This window comes from Erithacus rubecula, assembly GCF_903797595.1.
Source record: "Erithacus rubecula genome assembly, chromosome: 9".
NCBI lineage: Eukaryota > Metazoa > Chordata > Aves > Passeriformes > Muscicapidae > Erithacus > Erithacus rubecula.
The window spans coordinates 27,961,946-27,977,704 of NC_136660.1; the positions used below are offsets into that span (position 1 = coordinate 27,961,946).

At 34.3% G+C, this 15,759-nt stretch overlaps 1 protein-coding gene across 4 annotated transcripts in view; it reads left to right on the forward strand.

Moving 5' to 3' along the window:
- ATRNL1 (attractin like 1) overlaps positions 1–15,759 on the forward strand; it is a 431,800-nt gene that overhangs the window by 182,172 nt on the left and 233,869 nt on the right. The window lies entirely within an intron of this gene.

The following is a 15,759-nucleotide window of genomic DNA, read 5'->3' on the forward strand; positions in this document are numbered from 1 at the left end:
ATTTATACTTCTAATTACTATGGCTGCACTTGTGAAGACAGAATCCCCTGCATCAATGAAGGAGCTTCTTATGTGGATGAATGGCTTTTGACTATAAAACCCCTTCAGAATTAAGTCTTAAAAATTAAACTGTTAAAATGATAATAAAATTTCCTAATTCCTGATTATTTATGGCAGAAACAAGTAAAAGCTCAAAATACTTTGCAGTTAACCATACAAATATCCTACAAAATTTCCATTTTAGTGGGAAAAAAGCTTTCATACTTTTCTAGAATACAGAACCTTACTTTATATATCCATATGAAAATATACATAAATATATGTAAATTAAAATAAATAAATAAATAAATAAATATATTTGAGATAAAGTGTCCTGGATTAAAGCAAAGCATGTATTTCTAAGTAAACTGTCAGAGAAGTGTTTTTGCTGTGTTAAGTAAATCTAGAATTGTCTTCATCATACTGAACAGTGATTGTAAATATGTGTTAACTATGTCAAAAGATGAATTTGTTCAGCTTGCTGACATTCATGAGTGTACCAGTTTGTTAGAAAATCCAAACAAACCCTGAAGACTAACTGCTTGCTTTTGCTCTTTACATTAGGAGTGGTTTTTACACTCTTTCCCACTTCCTAAGGATAGAACAACTTCAGCTGCCAAACAGGCTTCTTAAACAAATCCATGGAGCAATTTTAACTGTAAATGCATTGCATCTCCTCTCACCTTTGCTGCAAGGTGGCTGTACCATCACTGTAAAACAAACATTATTAAGGTGATGCATTCCTGAGACATGAGCTCTGTGTCAGATGTTGGCACATCTCAGCTCCTTCTTGTGCTGTTTCCACTGCAGCTTAGCACCCTGATGAAGGGAAGGGAATCCCTGATCATTGGTTACATCCTTCCTCTCTCTTTATTTTTTTTAATCAGAATTTTTATTGTCTGCCATGGCTACACTGTTGTTTATTTTTTGCATTTCTTTTTGAGGTACTTAGAAATTTACCAGTCCAGAAAGTTTTGCCTCAGAGGTGGTAGTGCTTGACTATTGCATTCCTCTCCTGTCCTGCTAATTTTTCAGAAGAGTCTTATTCCATCTAGAAATTAAATTAGTCCGTTTTGTGCACTAAGGTCCAATTAGGTAAGCAGGTTTAGGATTTTAATTTTTCCCTCTGTATATGCCTTCCTAAATGAACAAGATTATTATTTAGCTCTCAGCCTTTTTTATGCTGTAATTTGTTCCTTACTGAGAATGTATCTGAAGTTAACATTACCAGTATATGTTTCTTGGTTGTGGTGCTCTAGCATTAGTTAACATCTTAAAATGATAAATGGAGCAGGGAGCTTTTCAGAGAAAATAAGTTTTGTTTTATATGCTAAGTTTATAATTCTGCATGTAGTAGAAATTTTAGAATTGTATGAAACCTACTGTGACTTTGGGTTAAGAGAAGGAAGTCATGGTTTATTCCAACCCAGAGGCTAAAGTTTCCAGGGCCAGAACTAAATGAGGTCTAATATTTATGATCTTCTACATCTTCATCTCTTATCATATCAGATTTCACCTTCATAATAGGCAAAAGTGGTTGATATCTGTCTATTTGTATTGCAGTCCTTTTCACTGAAATGGCCACACTGCACTGGTCATACCATGCTGGGAAAGAAAACCTGATATTTTGTGTTAACTCAGTACTGAGAGCTGTATTTAATCCTGTTAGACCTGAGGAAATTATTGTGGCCTCCTTAAGAGCTGTTCTGTTCATTTAATAAGTAAGGTAGCAACATGAAATTTAGCACATCCCTTTTGCACAGTGCTTTTGTAGAGGACTAAGTAATCCAGCACACTGAGCATTTTTCAAGTACAGTCTCAGTACCAGTCCTTCTGTATTTCCATTATTAATCACAACTCTTCAAGAATACACTATATAAAACATGAGTTCCTAAGGAGGCAGAACTAGTGACCTTCCTTTTAAACTGGTATTTGAAGTTGTGTTTTTGATGTTATTACCAATGGTGTTGTTGGTATGCATTTCACCACTCTGCTCCTGTGCCTCCTGTTAATGCTGGCACTGGAGCTCAGATTTCTGGGATCTCTCCTTGGGAGGATTTGGACATTGGAATTATTATGCTTTTTTTCTATAGGAAAAGAAACAGCCCTCCTCATTATACAAGATATTTAGGTTCTTTTTCTGTTAATGTCACCTATATTATCTCTGGTTTTGCATTCATTTATCTCTAAGATTTTCATGACTATAGGGAAAAACTGTCCATTCTAGTAGGTGATTGTTTATTGGGATCAATGGCTCACAGCTGCTTCCTCAGGTAGTTTTATTATTCATGTTACCTATTCAGCAAGCTTGGATTTTTTTTCCAAAATGCTAATAAATCCCTGGTGGCACTAAGACAAAATATCTTCTTAAAAAATATGATTTCTTGGCTTTAGAAAAAGAATATGTCATGATTGGTGTCAATAAAAACAATTTTTTAAGGTGTACTGGTCTGTGATAGACAGTGACCCATTTCATTGTTGTCACTGGTGATCCCAATCACCTCAGAATACAAATTCTTCAGCACTGGATAGCAGTGAATTACTTGCCAAAAATAAAAACTGTGTAGGAAATTCTCAGTTTCAGCTGTACTGGTTCTCTCTTTATTGAAATGTGCAGGTTCCCATCAGCCAACACCCTTCTGTCCATGGGCACCCAGCTGGGTGATCTCTGCAGCCCTCAGGGGAAAACACTGCATTCAAATTTCCTGATGCTAGAGGCATCTTGTTTAGCTGTAAAATTCCTTCCTCGAGGAAAGAAGCAAAAATATGGCATAGTTACATAAGGGGTCATTAGAAAGGTGGTGATGTAGGACATCTTCAGCTTAGAGCTGTTTCCACAAATAAATCCATTGTCTATTGACCTGGCTGTAAAATGGGCAGGTGCCAGATTTTTCTCAAAAAACTATGTTACAGTTATACACTGGCACACAAATTTTGGATATTTCTCTGCTGAATTATTGCAACAGCTTATAGCACACTTTTTCTCCATTTCCTGTAATTCAGAGTTGCTGAAAAATAAGGCTGGATAAAGCCCCTTAAACTTAACTGGTGAGACTTCCATAAACAACAGTAGTTTCTGCATCTTTTCAGGGGAAATCTGTATAAATTATCTTTGTTAACAGATGTTAACAGAAGTGTCCAAGTAAGAGGATGTGATTTATCCTACACACTTCCATTTAACTGTTTTTGACAGTCCTAAACCTTTAGGTGTGTTGTGTCTTATATATCAGTTGAACAGGACTCCATGAGAAAATGCTCTTGCCTTAAAACAGGCTGGATTTCTGAACAGAATATATGACAAAGCCCCATAACTTTTTTCTGCTCATTTTTATTTTATTTTGAGAGTCAATGTAATTCAGACTCCAGTGGTAATGGAATTTGAAGGCTGTAACATTTATTGAAAAGCAGTAACTCAGAGTGTAGCCAGCACCTCAAATAGTGGTCAATGGTCCCTGAAGTAGTAAGCAGTCATAAAGCTTGGGCTTCTGACAGCTATGCAAATATTAATAACAGCAGTCACAACATGTTCTTCAGTCTCAGGAAACTAATTTTATGGCCAGGGATTTTTATCATTTAAGCTGGTAACAGATGTATTTTCTTTTTTTCCATCATTTGCTCCCATATTCTGGAAAGCAGTGACTGCATATGAAAAAGCAAATGCCCTAAAAATGCTGTCCTGGCTATTTGGCTGAACACTGTCCCTAAGGACAGCAGTAACATTCCTGCTTCAGGATCAGCTGCTTTCCTTTATCTCTTTATCTCTTCCTTTCCTATATCTCTTTATAACTGTCAAACTTGTAAGTCTGATCTCAACTTGTGCCTGAGCAGCAAAATTCTCAACCAATTTTAAAGCTGAATCTGGAGATAATAATAACTGTTCTACTGGTTATTTTCTTTCTTCCCTGAATTGTAAATAAAAGATTCACAAGTGTCTGAGTTTTAATTAGGAGGGTCAATTTAAATTGTAAGGTTCAGCCTCAGCAGCAAAGCAGTGTCTGGCAAAATTATCTTTGTGTTTAATGGAAAAAAAAAAATCTTGTTACACATTTTTTGAACATAGCATAGTTAACTAACATGTTTCCATAGCACAAAACAATTGCTGTTGCAGTGAAGCTAGACAGGATGTTGGTGTACATGTAGAATGCCCTGATGTTTTTGAAAAAGTTTAATATTTTTAAGCAGGCCTACTTGGAATTCTGTTTTTCTCTGCACTGTGGTTTCTGCCAAAAACTGTCTTTGGCACCCTGTATTGGTTTGTATACCAGTACAGAATAATGAATTATGGCAAAGATTTACATTTTATTTGTATGTAGCACAACAAATAATCAAAACTACTTCATATGTAAATCTTTCAGTGATTTTTTTTTTTTTTTAAGCTGAACTCGGTGTTCTTTCAGTTCACTGGCTTCTGTTTCAGAATTGATTTTTTCCCCCTGTTAATAGCCTCCATGTAGCAACTGAAGGAGGAATATAATGTAAATCAAGAAGCATATCTACCCTTGTAATAAAATTTACAGTATAGTATAATTTATTTCAGCTTTTTTGTTTTTGCTTTGGACTTCATTTGAATTTTTAACATTCATGAGCGACTTACATGTTGTAAAAGCTCCAAGAAGTAAAACTTGTCAGTCACTGACATTAGAAGTTACATCAGTATCACAACACTTATAACTAAATTAACAAATAAAGTTCAGATCTTTTTGGGTTTTAAGGCCTTTCTGAATTTTGCTAAGGTCATGACTGTGGACCTTTTGTTTGGAAATATGTATTTATCCACATGTAGCTGTGTTTGTAGCTGTGCCACCAGTGATTGCATGCCTAAATTTAATCCCTATGATTTATGGTGAACAATTCAATTTCTAAGTGCCTTAATGGTTTTCATAGAGGCTGCTGAGTAACTGCATATAGCAATGTATGGAGACACTATAATTCCTGAAACACTGAACAGGTATTGATGATGAAGTGGATGCATTAACTTCCAAAATGACTTCCATGTTTTCTTACAGTGAATGTAAAATCCCTCTTTAAAATAGGTTTGAAAGTAGTATACCAAGAACAAAAACCTGGGAAATCCATTTAACTATCATTTAGTGACAATCCTGCAAGGAGCAGGAAATTCTGTCAGTACAGAAAAAATAACAGGAATTGTAGGCAACCTGCAGAACAGGGTGGATTTATTTATAGATGACTGAGGAATCGCCTAAAATGGACATATGTGTGTAGTTACAGTTTGCAGTAGGAATGATTGATCATTATGAAAAGTCAGGATTAATAATAATAGTATAATAATGAACAGAGATACCTAGATTGCAAGTTCCCATCTGAATGTAAGAATGAAGTGAGCCAAATAACAAGAGGTTTAGTAAACTACAGTGCTTTGGAAGAGACTTGGAAGGAAGGTTGTGTTATAATTGTGTTATAGTTGTGTTTAGTATTTTGTCAGCTTTTATTCATTGAATATGCATTAAATTATACAGAAAATTAGAAGGAAAGAATGTATATCTAAAGAAACAAGGATCTCCACAAGGCTGCTCATGATATATTTGTGCTTCAATATTCTGTCAAAGTGGCTCATTTAATCACCTTTCTGCTTATGGCATTTAGGTTGTTAGCAAAAAGTCTGGAAATTCAGTGTTATATCTTCCATAATATTGTTTTATAAATATGATTAAAATATATTCAATGGACTTTTTGTCCTATATTTATTTTTAGAAAAAAAAAAAAAAACATTTAAGTGGAGAGATTAAAAATAATTTTAAAATTGAATTCAGGACAGCAGCACGAAGGAAAAATTTAATTGCCTTCATTGCTAGTATCTAAAGCTAAACTCAGTTCTGTTTTTCAACACATTAAAAACCATTCTTAAAATTCTCAGTCATAGTGACGTTATTACAGGTATATCTGTTGCATGTACAATTATTGCATTTTAGAAAGTACTTGAAAATTACTACCCAAACGGGGACTGCTACAGTAATTATGGTAACTTTTCTCTTTCTTAGGCAATCAAATATAATACCAGAAACCTACTTATTCTTGCCTTAGAAAATGGACTATCTATAATATCTATAATTTATTTTCTTCAAATTGTAAGGTCAATTGTGTGGAGAATAAATCCCAAGGCTCTGTAATATTCCCCAAAGACTTGATGTGCTCAAATCCAATACAACGTTTTCCAAAATGCTTCCTGTGAATCCTAAAGTATTGCTGAAATGAGGAGGTGTTTCCTGATTATTAGATTATACATTTTTTACTTTAAACAATGCTAAAATAATTAACATTTATCTTAAAAATACCAGAACAAGGTTGCCAACCATATCATGCCAACTTCCACACCACTCCAATAAATGTAAATATTTCATTCATTATTCTTCCTGGTACATTTCTTTTTCCAGGCACCTTAAAAAAGGCCTAATATGAGCCACCAGAATATCTGTAAATATTTAAAATAGTTGATGTATTTCTGAGACAGCAGAAGCCCTGTTAATAGTTCAGCTGATGATTTAAGGGAACCAAAATACGTAATTAAGAGATAATTAGTCCTCAGTGATGCATAGTTTTAATTGGTGTATAATTTAAATGTCTGAGATAAGAAATTGTGTAACTGATGTGCCAGTTGTGGAGGGCTTTCTTTTCTTGGCAGACCAAGGAATCATCTACTGGTGACTGTATAACACAATAGAATGTGTAGATATGGTATTTGCTAATAAAAATTATCTCCCTATGATGTTTAGCAAGTAGATATTGATGGTTTTCACCCTATAGACTTACCAAAGTAAATTTTAGTTAGAAAATTTAGAATGCCATAGAAAAAAATTGCTTCCATATAGCTTATGTTTTTTCCAGGACTTTTGATTAGCCATAGAAAAATAAATCAATTATTCATCTTGAGATTTCAGGTGGGAACATATGGTGGGGTATAGAAGCCTTTTGTTCAATAACAAGAAAAAAACACTTTGAAATATTAAGATTCTCCCTGAAGAAAACATCTATGCCTTGTTGAACTGCAGAAGCCTATAAAGGTCATGCACAGTGGCTTCAGAATTATTTGAAAGTAAATGTTTGGCTCATAGGGGATCAGAATGGAAATAGGAAGCTGGTGGGAGAGAACAGACATTTTCAAACTGTTTATCATATCTGTCAGAAACTTCTTTGTCAGAAGGATTAATACAACCTTACTTGCCCTCTGTAATCAGGATTTTATAGAAAAATGTGGGTAATGTACAGGATTTCTGTTTTCTTATATCTTTAAATTTGGGTTTTTGCCAAATTCATAAGGTATTTTTCTTGCAGTGATATTTTTTTTTTTTTTTAACTTGATATTAATCTCTGAGCCATTTGGCAAGTGTAGTAATTTCTGTGATGAAATAACATCTCAGTGAGACTCCAGGATTAAAACAACCAAAGCCACTCTGTGGTTCCTTGTGGAGTAACTAATGCATATATGGATTGAACTGAGTAACCAGTGTGAACACATGAGAAAGTCACAGTCAACAAATGCTTTTCCTGAGAAATGCAGAAGGAACAGTACAAAACTGAGTAGAGTCACCAGCTCTTTGTTTGTCAAGAAGACAAGCTCAGACCTGCAAATGTGGCTGATAAATTCTGAGGAGGTGCTGTGCTCTCTGTTAGATTGTAGTGTGAATACTCACTTCTTCAGACTGTGGAAAAAAGTTGATGGGGTCATGATTCTGTTTGGTTTTATTATGAAATGCTGATTGTATTTTTTTAAATGCTTTAAGGACCTTTAAATTGTGATAATTATGCCATTAAAAAAAATCTCTTGAATTCTTTATTATCAGGAAGCTAATTTAATGTATTTTGAAGAAAACCAAGAGAAAACCTATCAACTGCTTGTTCTACATTAGACAAACATATTTTGTGCCTTCAGGGAGACAGTACAAACAATTATCACACAAAGATAGCCAGATAAGCATATTAAGCAAGAGAGTAGAGAGCTTGCAGGTCATCTGCTTGTTTTAAAATCTGGCTTTAAGTACATTAGTCACTTGTCATTACTTTTTCATGTAAGCACTTGATTTCATTGCTACCTAGGTGTTACATCTCATAGATGATAAATCCAGATGAGGCTGTTTTGGTCATATAATTTGAAATGAGACATAAACTAAGACATAGGCTTTCATAAATTAATTGCAGTTTAAATTAGACCATATACTAAAAAAAATCAGTCTTAGCCAAAATATTTCTTAAAAGTGGATGTGCGCTTGATTTTTGCTACATAGCTCTGACTGTCAATTACTGCCACAGTTCAAAAATATTTGATTAGTGGTAAGTGTAGCTTTCCAAGGGCTACTCTTGAAATATAATTTTGTGCTAGAAGGAAGAGCTTCCTCCCATAAAGGGTGTGAAGTTGTTGTAAATACCATATACTCTATCACCTTTTTTTTTGCTTCTCTCTGAACCCTCCAATGTTTCAGTACCCTTGGGAGCTGTGGGAGCCAGAACTGGGTGTGCTTTTCCAAGTTTGATTGGATCACACTTGGATTGTGTTTTGGATGCAGAGTTAATGATGATCTTGAGGGGGCAGAAAAAGGGGGTTTTCAGCAGCTCCCCCATGGACACTGTGCTGCTGGGGGAAGCAGAGCACCCTGAGCTCCATCATTCCTACTCTTTCTTCTTGTGACTCAAATCCATCCTTTTGCTGCATTCAGTATTTTCCTCTGATACCCAGGAGTACCACAGCCCTTCATCACAGCATTGGGAATATAATGACTATCTACCACAACCCCAAATATTTTTTAATGTCACTAAGTCCAGAATAACATCCTTGAGAATGATCTTCTTTCTTTGATTCCACATTTATACTACCAATTCCAGTTTTACTACTCTTACCTTTCCCTTATCCCCCTATACACATGGCATTTTAAGTGACCTGTTATTTTCACTCTTTCCTCAGCATGTCAAATAAAAACATATTAATGATGATGTTGCTTTATTGCAAGTTATTGACAGAGGCTTTAAATAGCACTAGAGAACTAAGATCTAAGAATCTTGCTGTGCCTTGCATTAGAAACACATTTGTACAAATGTGAATTTCTATTTGCAATTACATTTTACATCAGTTAAAAGTTTAATAAGTGCCATGCTGAATTTTTATTCTAGTTACTCAAACTGTGGATTTTGTCAGAAGGATTAATACAATCTCTTTACTTGTAGAAACAGGAAAATATCCAGAATTACTGTAAGTTCTGTTACTCATATTGCTGGGAATTTTTTAGGAATGGGTAAGGAGATGTAGACATGAATTGCAGTGCAGCAATCTCCTGTGAAAATGTGTAAGAACTGCTGGTTGTAGAATACTTGTTTGGAACACGTATGTTCTTAAAGCTGATAAATTGAATTTTTAGACCAACACATGCCTTAGATTTTTCTATTCTAGTCCTACATTATTATTTATCTTACGTGATTTTTATTCATTGCTGTCATCTTTCATTGCTAGCTTTTCATTAACATCCTTCACAAAAAATGGGGGAAGATGAATCTTGTTTCTTTCTTTCCTTCCATTTTTGTTTTTGTTTCATGATGTCCTTATTTTACTTTCTTGTCTTTTCTTTTTATTATTATTCCTTACAGTGACAAGAAAAATACACCAGACAGACATTGTTACAGATTGCAGTCTTGTTAAAATTGCCATATTAACTATGAGGCCAGGTAGTGAAAACCCATTCAAGCTGTCAGATATTCTCAAATGAGTGAAATAAAAGCTGTTTGTATGTGTGCAGAATCATCATTACTCCTTTGTCTCCTAATACCATCTTAGTGTAGGCTTTGAATTGTTTTCATTTAAGGTAATTTTGGTTTTGTTCTGTTCTCAGTGGTAGGGTCTGAGAAATTTTTTGCTACATTTGAGAGGTTTGCAGAAATTACTAATCTTCATGGATAAAAGTTTTGTTTTAGTTGTCTCTAGTGGAAATGTCAGAATTTCTGACTCTGGGAAACAGAACAGTTTATGGATGAACCTCTCAAGGTCTCGGGTCCAGCTCTCTGCTCAGATCAGGGCAAACTTCAAAGTAAAGTCTGATTGCTCAGATCCTTGTCTAGTAATTTTCTTTCCTGCATCTGATGGAGGTTCTGTCCATTTTATCTAATCCCCATTCTGTGCACCTCTGAGAAGACTTGAGTCCATTTTCTCTGCAACTTACCCATCCTTTCTTTGCCCTCTCTTTAAAACATTCAAAGTTAATGACTTCTCTCTATAGTAAAATGTGAGTTTGATGAATTTGCAGTTAAAATCAATACCAGGAATTCAGTGCAATTCACTTCATTCTCCTTGAGAGTCCCTCCAACCCCTAGGCTTTAAAAATAATGAAAATAGTTATAAATTTGAGGTAATGTTTTAAATAATAAGTTGTGTAATAGAAATGCAGTTTCTTTTGGTATTTATTCAGCTGTTGGGCATTTTGAGCCAAATATTTATATCTGCCTTTGTAAAGAAAGAATATTTCTTAAATGACATCTGGATAGTCTCCTTTCCCCCCACTTTTTGGCATGATTTATTAAATATACATTCCTGGATTGAAAATTTGACCATGCTTGTGTGTCCAGAGCAGAGATTGGAAAGAGCAAGGATGGAGTACATCTCTTAATGGTTCAACTCAATCATCTTAGAAGTGTTTTCCAGCATAAAATACTCTATGAATATTATTCAGTAGCAGCAAGGATAAAAAAGGGAGAAGAGTGTAGAACTGCATTTAAACTGAAATATAAGGGTAGAAATATACCATTTTTTATTGTTACTGTTAGACTTTGCAGCGTAGAAGGTGAGATGTCAGTGGAGAAAGGATTAAAAGGAACTTTTTGGCTCTGCTTTCTCATTAGGGATGCATTATTGTTCCACTCCTGAGCATGAGCATGGTGTAAATGTGTCACTGCATCCATGGCAAAATGAAGGCATTCAGTGACATTCTGAAGTGCTTTTGTCAGCTCTTTGGTGAGGATTCAACAACAAACATGCCTAAGTCACAGATCTATCAGCACTCTGGTGGTTAAGGCCCTCGTGCACCTCTAAGAATAGATTTTTCCTTTTCTTTTGCCCTCTCTTTAGTCATTAGAAAAGGTATAAAGCTATTTAACTCACATCATAGCTGTATTAACTACTGTAAGCTGATAATGCTTTTTCTGTAAAGTGATTGCATTTTTGCTTTGGTTTTTTGTTGTTATTTTTTACCTAATAACCCCTCATTTATATTCTGTGGGCATTAACTGCAAAACTTGATTTGTTTTGAAAATCTTTTTTAGCTGAATTCTTCTGTGGTAAGGCAAGTGGTGGGAAAGAAAAATCAATTGTAGCTGTATTATTTGCAATGTAATCAATTCACTTCTACATTCTAACTAGAAGAGGCATCCTGAGGAGCTGGGAAAATTACACTAATCTGATGTGTTTGGATCTTGGTTTCATTGTAAAGACTGATACTCACCTCCTTACATCCACTTCCTTTGAATTTTATTTAAAGTTCACATAGATAAGGGATACTTGAACACATCTTGAACGTGGATATAATCACCCTGTTCTTTTGACAGTACTTTGTCTTTTTTGGTCTTTTGGCTTGTCTTTGATTCATTTTCTGTAGTCATTATTTGGACCTAAACAATGTCTAAAATTATGTGTTTAAAGTAATTTATGAAAGTGAAAGAAACAGTAACTTCTCACTCCTTGGTTTTCATGCATACTAAATATTATTCTATCCAAAATTTTATTCCATTATTAATATTTTCATTAAATAAATTTTGCTTTTTTTACTAACTGCTGATATAATCAGTAATTCACAAAAAGTGAATTACTATAGCTATAAGCTTTATGTGCTGGGCTTCAAGTGTTGCAAACATGGAACAATTAAGTGTTTTTCTGACATAATACCTTTGTAGGCTCAGAGCTGACGATAATCTTTTCCATTATCAGAATATGTTAAACCTGAAACTATTTAGGCAAATGTTTTCACAAACTCATCTATATGTTTAAAAAAACAGATTTCCTCATGATCTGAACTTAAAATAGCTTCACAATTCCTTTATTTCCGTTGATAATCATTCTGTTCAGACACGTTTGTTATTGTGCAACCATTGTCTCTGACATCAGTAACTCCTCATTCTTCCTGGTATATTCCTTTTTTTTTTTTGTATTTATACATAGTAATCCTATTCCTTGTCAGCCTTTTTGCCTAAACAAACTGTTCTTTGTGCTTAAGATTCATTTTCTGTTCCCCTCCTGGCCACCCTAATGGCTCTTCACCTTCCGCTTGAGTCTTTTAGTGGAATGTCACTGCAGGGTACAGTTATTAGTCTGTCAAAACATCCTTCTGCAGTTAGAAAATGAAATTGCACAGTAACCATTGTTACTGTTACAATTTTGGTTACTCCACTGAGATGCCTTACATTCCATTTGTATTTTCTTTATACTTGGCTGGTGTAGTTCAAGGAAGTTGCTTTAGTGCTGTTTATTCGACTCCTGTTGTAGCCAGATGGAAAGGGGGCAGGACTTCTATTTAAATAACAATAATGAAAATAATAATAATACATTATCAGAACAATTAAGCTGATTTTGTTTGAGGTGACAAATTCAAATTATATTCTAGTATCATAGAATTGAATCAGTTAAGAAACCAGTGAAATCTGAGTGCCTAATTGCAATGTGTGGTTGCTTTGTCATAGGAGAACCAGTGTGAATTTATACTCCTGAGTTTGCAAATACTCACTAAGATCATTAACTGGCATCTCATTTGTGGGATGTTTTAGCATGGTTTATCATTCACAGTGATAAATTGCATGATATCATGGTGTTTAATCAACAGTTTCTGTTCAGGTCCACTCATATGCTGTCTCTGTGACCACAAATAGAGTTACTGCAGTTGCATTCACTATGTGCAAAATACTGTGTCTATGAATTTTTATTTTTCTGAAATAGCCTATGCTGAAATTCTTGCTCTTATTTTTTAAACTGTTTAGTTAGGTTTTTTTGGTTATATTTAAACACTACCTTTGTTTAATCCCAGTCAGTGTGGTGTAATGAAGCAAATTGTGGTGGAAGGGATTTTTTATTTTGGTATTTTTAGTTTAAACTGATAATCATGGAAGATACAGTAGTGAAAATTTACTAACAATATGATATTAGTTATGCTAAGGTTAATTATGTTTTTTATCAGAAAGAAGTTAATGGGAAATGCTACATCTTTGCAATAACAATTCCAGAGTTTCTAAAGGGAAAGATTCAATTGTTATTAATTATATACAATGTGAATGCTATGATTTTAAAAGGCTTTTAAAACTTACAACATAGTGAAAGCAAGTTATTTAAATGATCATACTAAGTAATATTGTATTTCAGAAATTCTACTGCTAAGCTGACACCTCTTGTATTAATAGTGTTCAAAGAAGAACTCAGGATACAAAGAGAACAAAATGAAAAACTATGCAAAGACATAAACCAGGATTAGTTGTCATGAAGAACAGTGTTTGAAATAAAATTTTTAAAGCAGTCCTTTTGCTCTACTCAGCTGTTCCTGGTTTCAGCCTGAGAGTTCAGAGGATAGTAAAAATTGCAAAGAGGCTTAGAAAAAATGATTTGAGACAACACTGAAGTGAGTTCACCTGTTAAGGAGACTTAAAAGGGTAATACTGCAGCTCAGGTTTGAGTGATGATGGGGGAAGGAGGTGGAGAAAGGGAGCAAGAAGAACAAATGGGACTAAATATCAGTGGGAGATACTTTAGATAAGCTAAAAGGAAAGGTGGCAAAGGCAGTTTCTAAAATCTCTGAAACCAGACATTTTTAAAAAGAAATTATATAAGCACTTCTCTGGACAGATTTGATCCTCCTTTGGGGAAGCAGATACATCCCATCTGCTGTACTTGGTGTGCTTTTGTTATGTTTTCTGTGATATAATTTTCTTTTTTTGATTTCTTTTTCCTTTTTGATGTGAACATTTTTTTGATGTGAACAATTTCTAACAACAAAAGTGAAGTGAATCCAATGGTGACATCTTACTAAATAATTGAAATTATCCTTTTTATGATATGACACATAGGTGTCCTACAAGCCATCCTGAAGAACTGTGGAAGGAAAACATTAGTGGGGATGAAGAGTGTTTTCAATTATCTCTGACTTTGTCACGAAGGAGCAATAATTGACAATTTAAAAAAAGTTTCATAGAAGCAATGATTACTACAAAGCAGTTAATGGACTTCAGAAAAGGAGGATTAAATTGGTCTATTTTCAGCTTTGTAAGTTTCCTGTGAACAGTTTAAAAACAAATGAAATTGGTCTTTTACCAATTGACTCTTCTTTCACTGCCAGTTTGTTGACACTTGGAGCCCTTTGCTCCACAAGGAACAGGAATACAATTGGTCTAGTGCATGGTCTTTAATTGAATTGACTATTTTGCCCTGCTGCTCAGGGAATTGATAAATTGCTACAACCTTCTGTTCTGAAAGTTAGTGGGGGGTTTTTGTCTTTTGTTTTAGGGATAGAAAGTATGATTCAGAAGTTGTTAAAAATATCACTGAATTTGTTTGGCCTAATTATACTATTGCAGTCTTAGTTCTGTGAAATATTTTAGAAATTAATCAGTGGTTACTGTCATTTCTCTTTTTGGTTTAATCATGCAGATAAAATAAACTTTCATATTCAATGTGCCACGTGTGGGTAGAATATAACTGAGTGTTTTGAACTTTCAGTAGCAAAGTTATTTCCTTGCTCTGAAAGTATTGCTAAGGAGAATCTTTTTCTTGACCAGTTAATGTGAACATTACTATATCACTGTTTCTGTAAAAGGTAGCTGACCTGCAGACACAAAATGAATGAAATTTTGTTATCAAACAGATTAAAGGAAATTCCCAAAGTTGTTATTTAATCAAGAAATTATGACAGGAGTCAATATTTTTTTCCCAACCAAACCAATATTTTTTGATAATTGCTAATATCCTGCCCCTTTCTTCTTCTTCACAAATTTGTTTCCCACTTACCAGATTCTGTAAGACATGACTGTGATCATAACTGTGTTGCATTTTTAAGTCATCTGGATGTTTGGGTGCTAATTTTCAGAAGAGTTTGGGGAATCTGGGTACTCTCAATAGCTTTTGTCGTACCAACCATTATTTACCTTTGATTTTATTTAATATCCTGTTATGAATAGATTCTTTACAGCTGTTATAAAGCAGTGGAGAAAAGTCAAGTGGTTGCTTTGCCTGAAGACATGCACTGTGGAAGTGCAAAGGGACCTGATTTGCTTCACAGAATCATCACATGAGTTTTGGAGAGCTCTGTGGGTTTGTGTGTCCTCTGGTGCTGAATCCATGGCAGGTTGTACTTGGGGATTTAGTGCCACATTGCAAAATTTACATACAAACCTACTTTTACCTGAATTTTTTTTCTCTGTTGTAATCTCAAAATGTAAATAATTTTTTAAGTTATTAGTCAAAACTTTATACAAGTCAGAATAAAAACATGATTTATAAGTGATGGAAATCAGCCTATTCTCAAAGAAGAGAAGCTATGTTATGATGCTAAAAATGAAGGAAAAACTTTATTTTTCTCAGCTTCTTATGTTTTTTCCCCCCTATTATGATGACTGTGTAAGTAAACCTTCTGTCTTTGCATGAAACAAACATGTTTTTCAGCAAATTTTAAAATGGGTATTTAATCTCAGGAAAACTGCCCTTATGCTTTTTCTGAGGCACCAAACATTTTGGGGAGTTAACTGGCAAATATC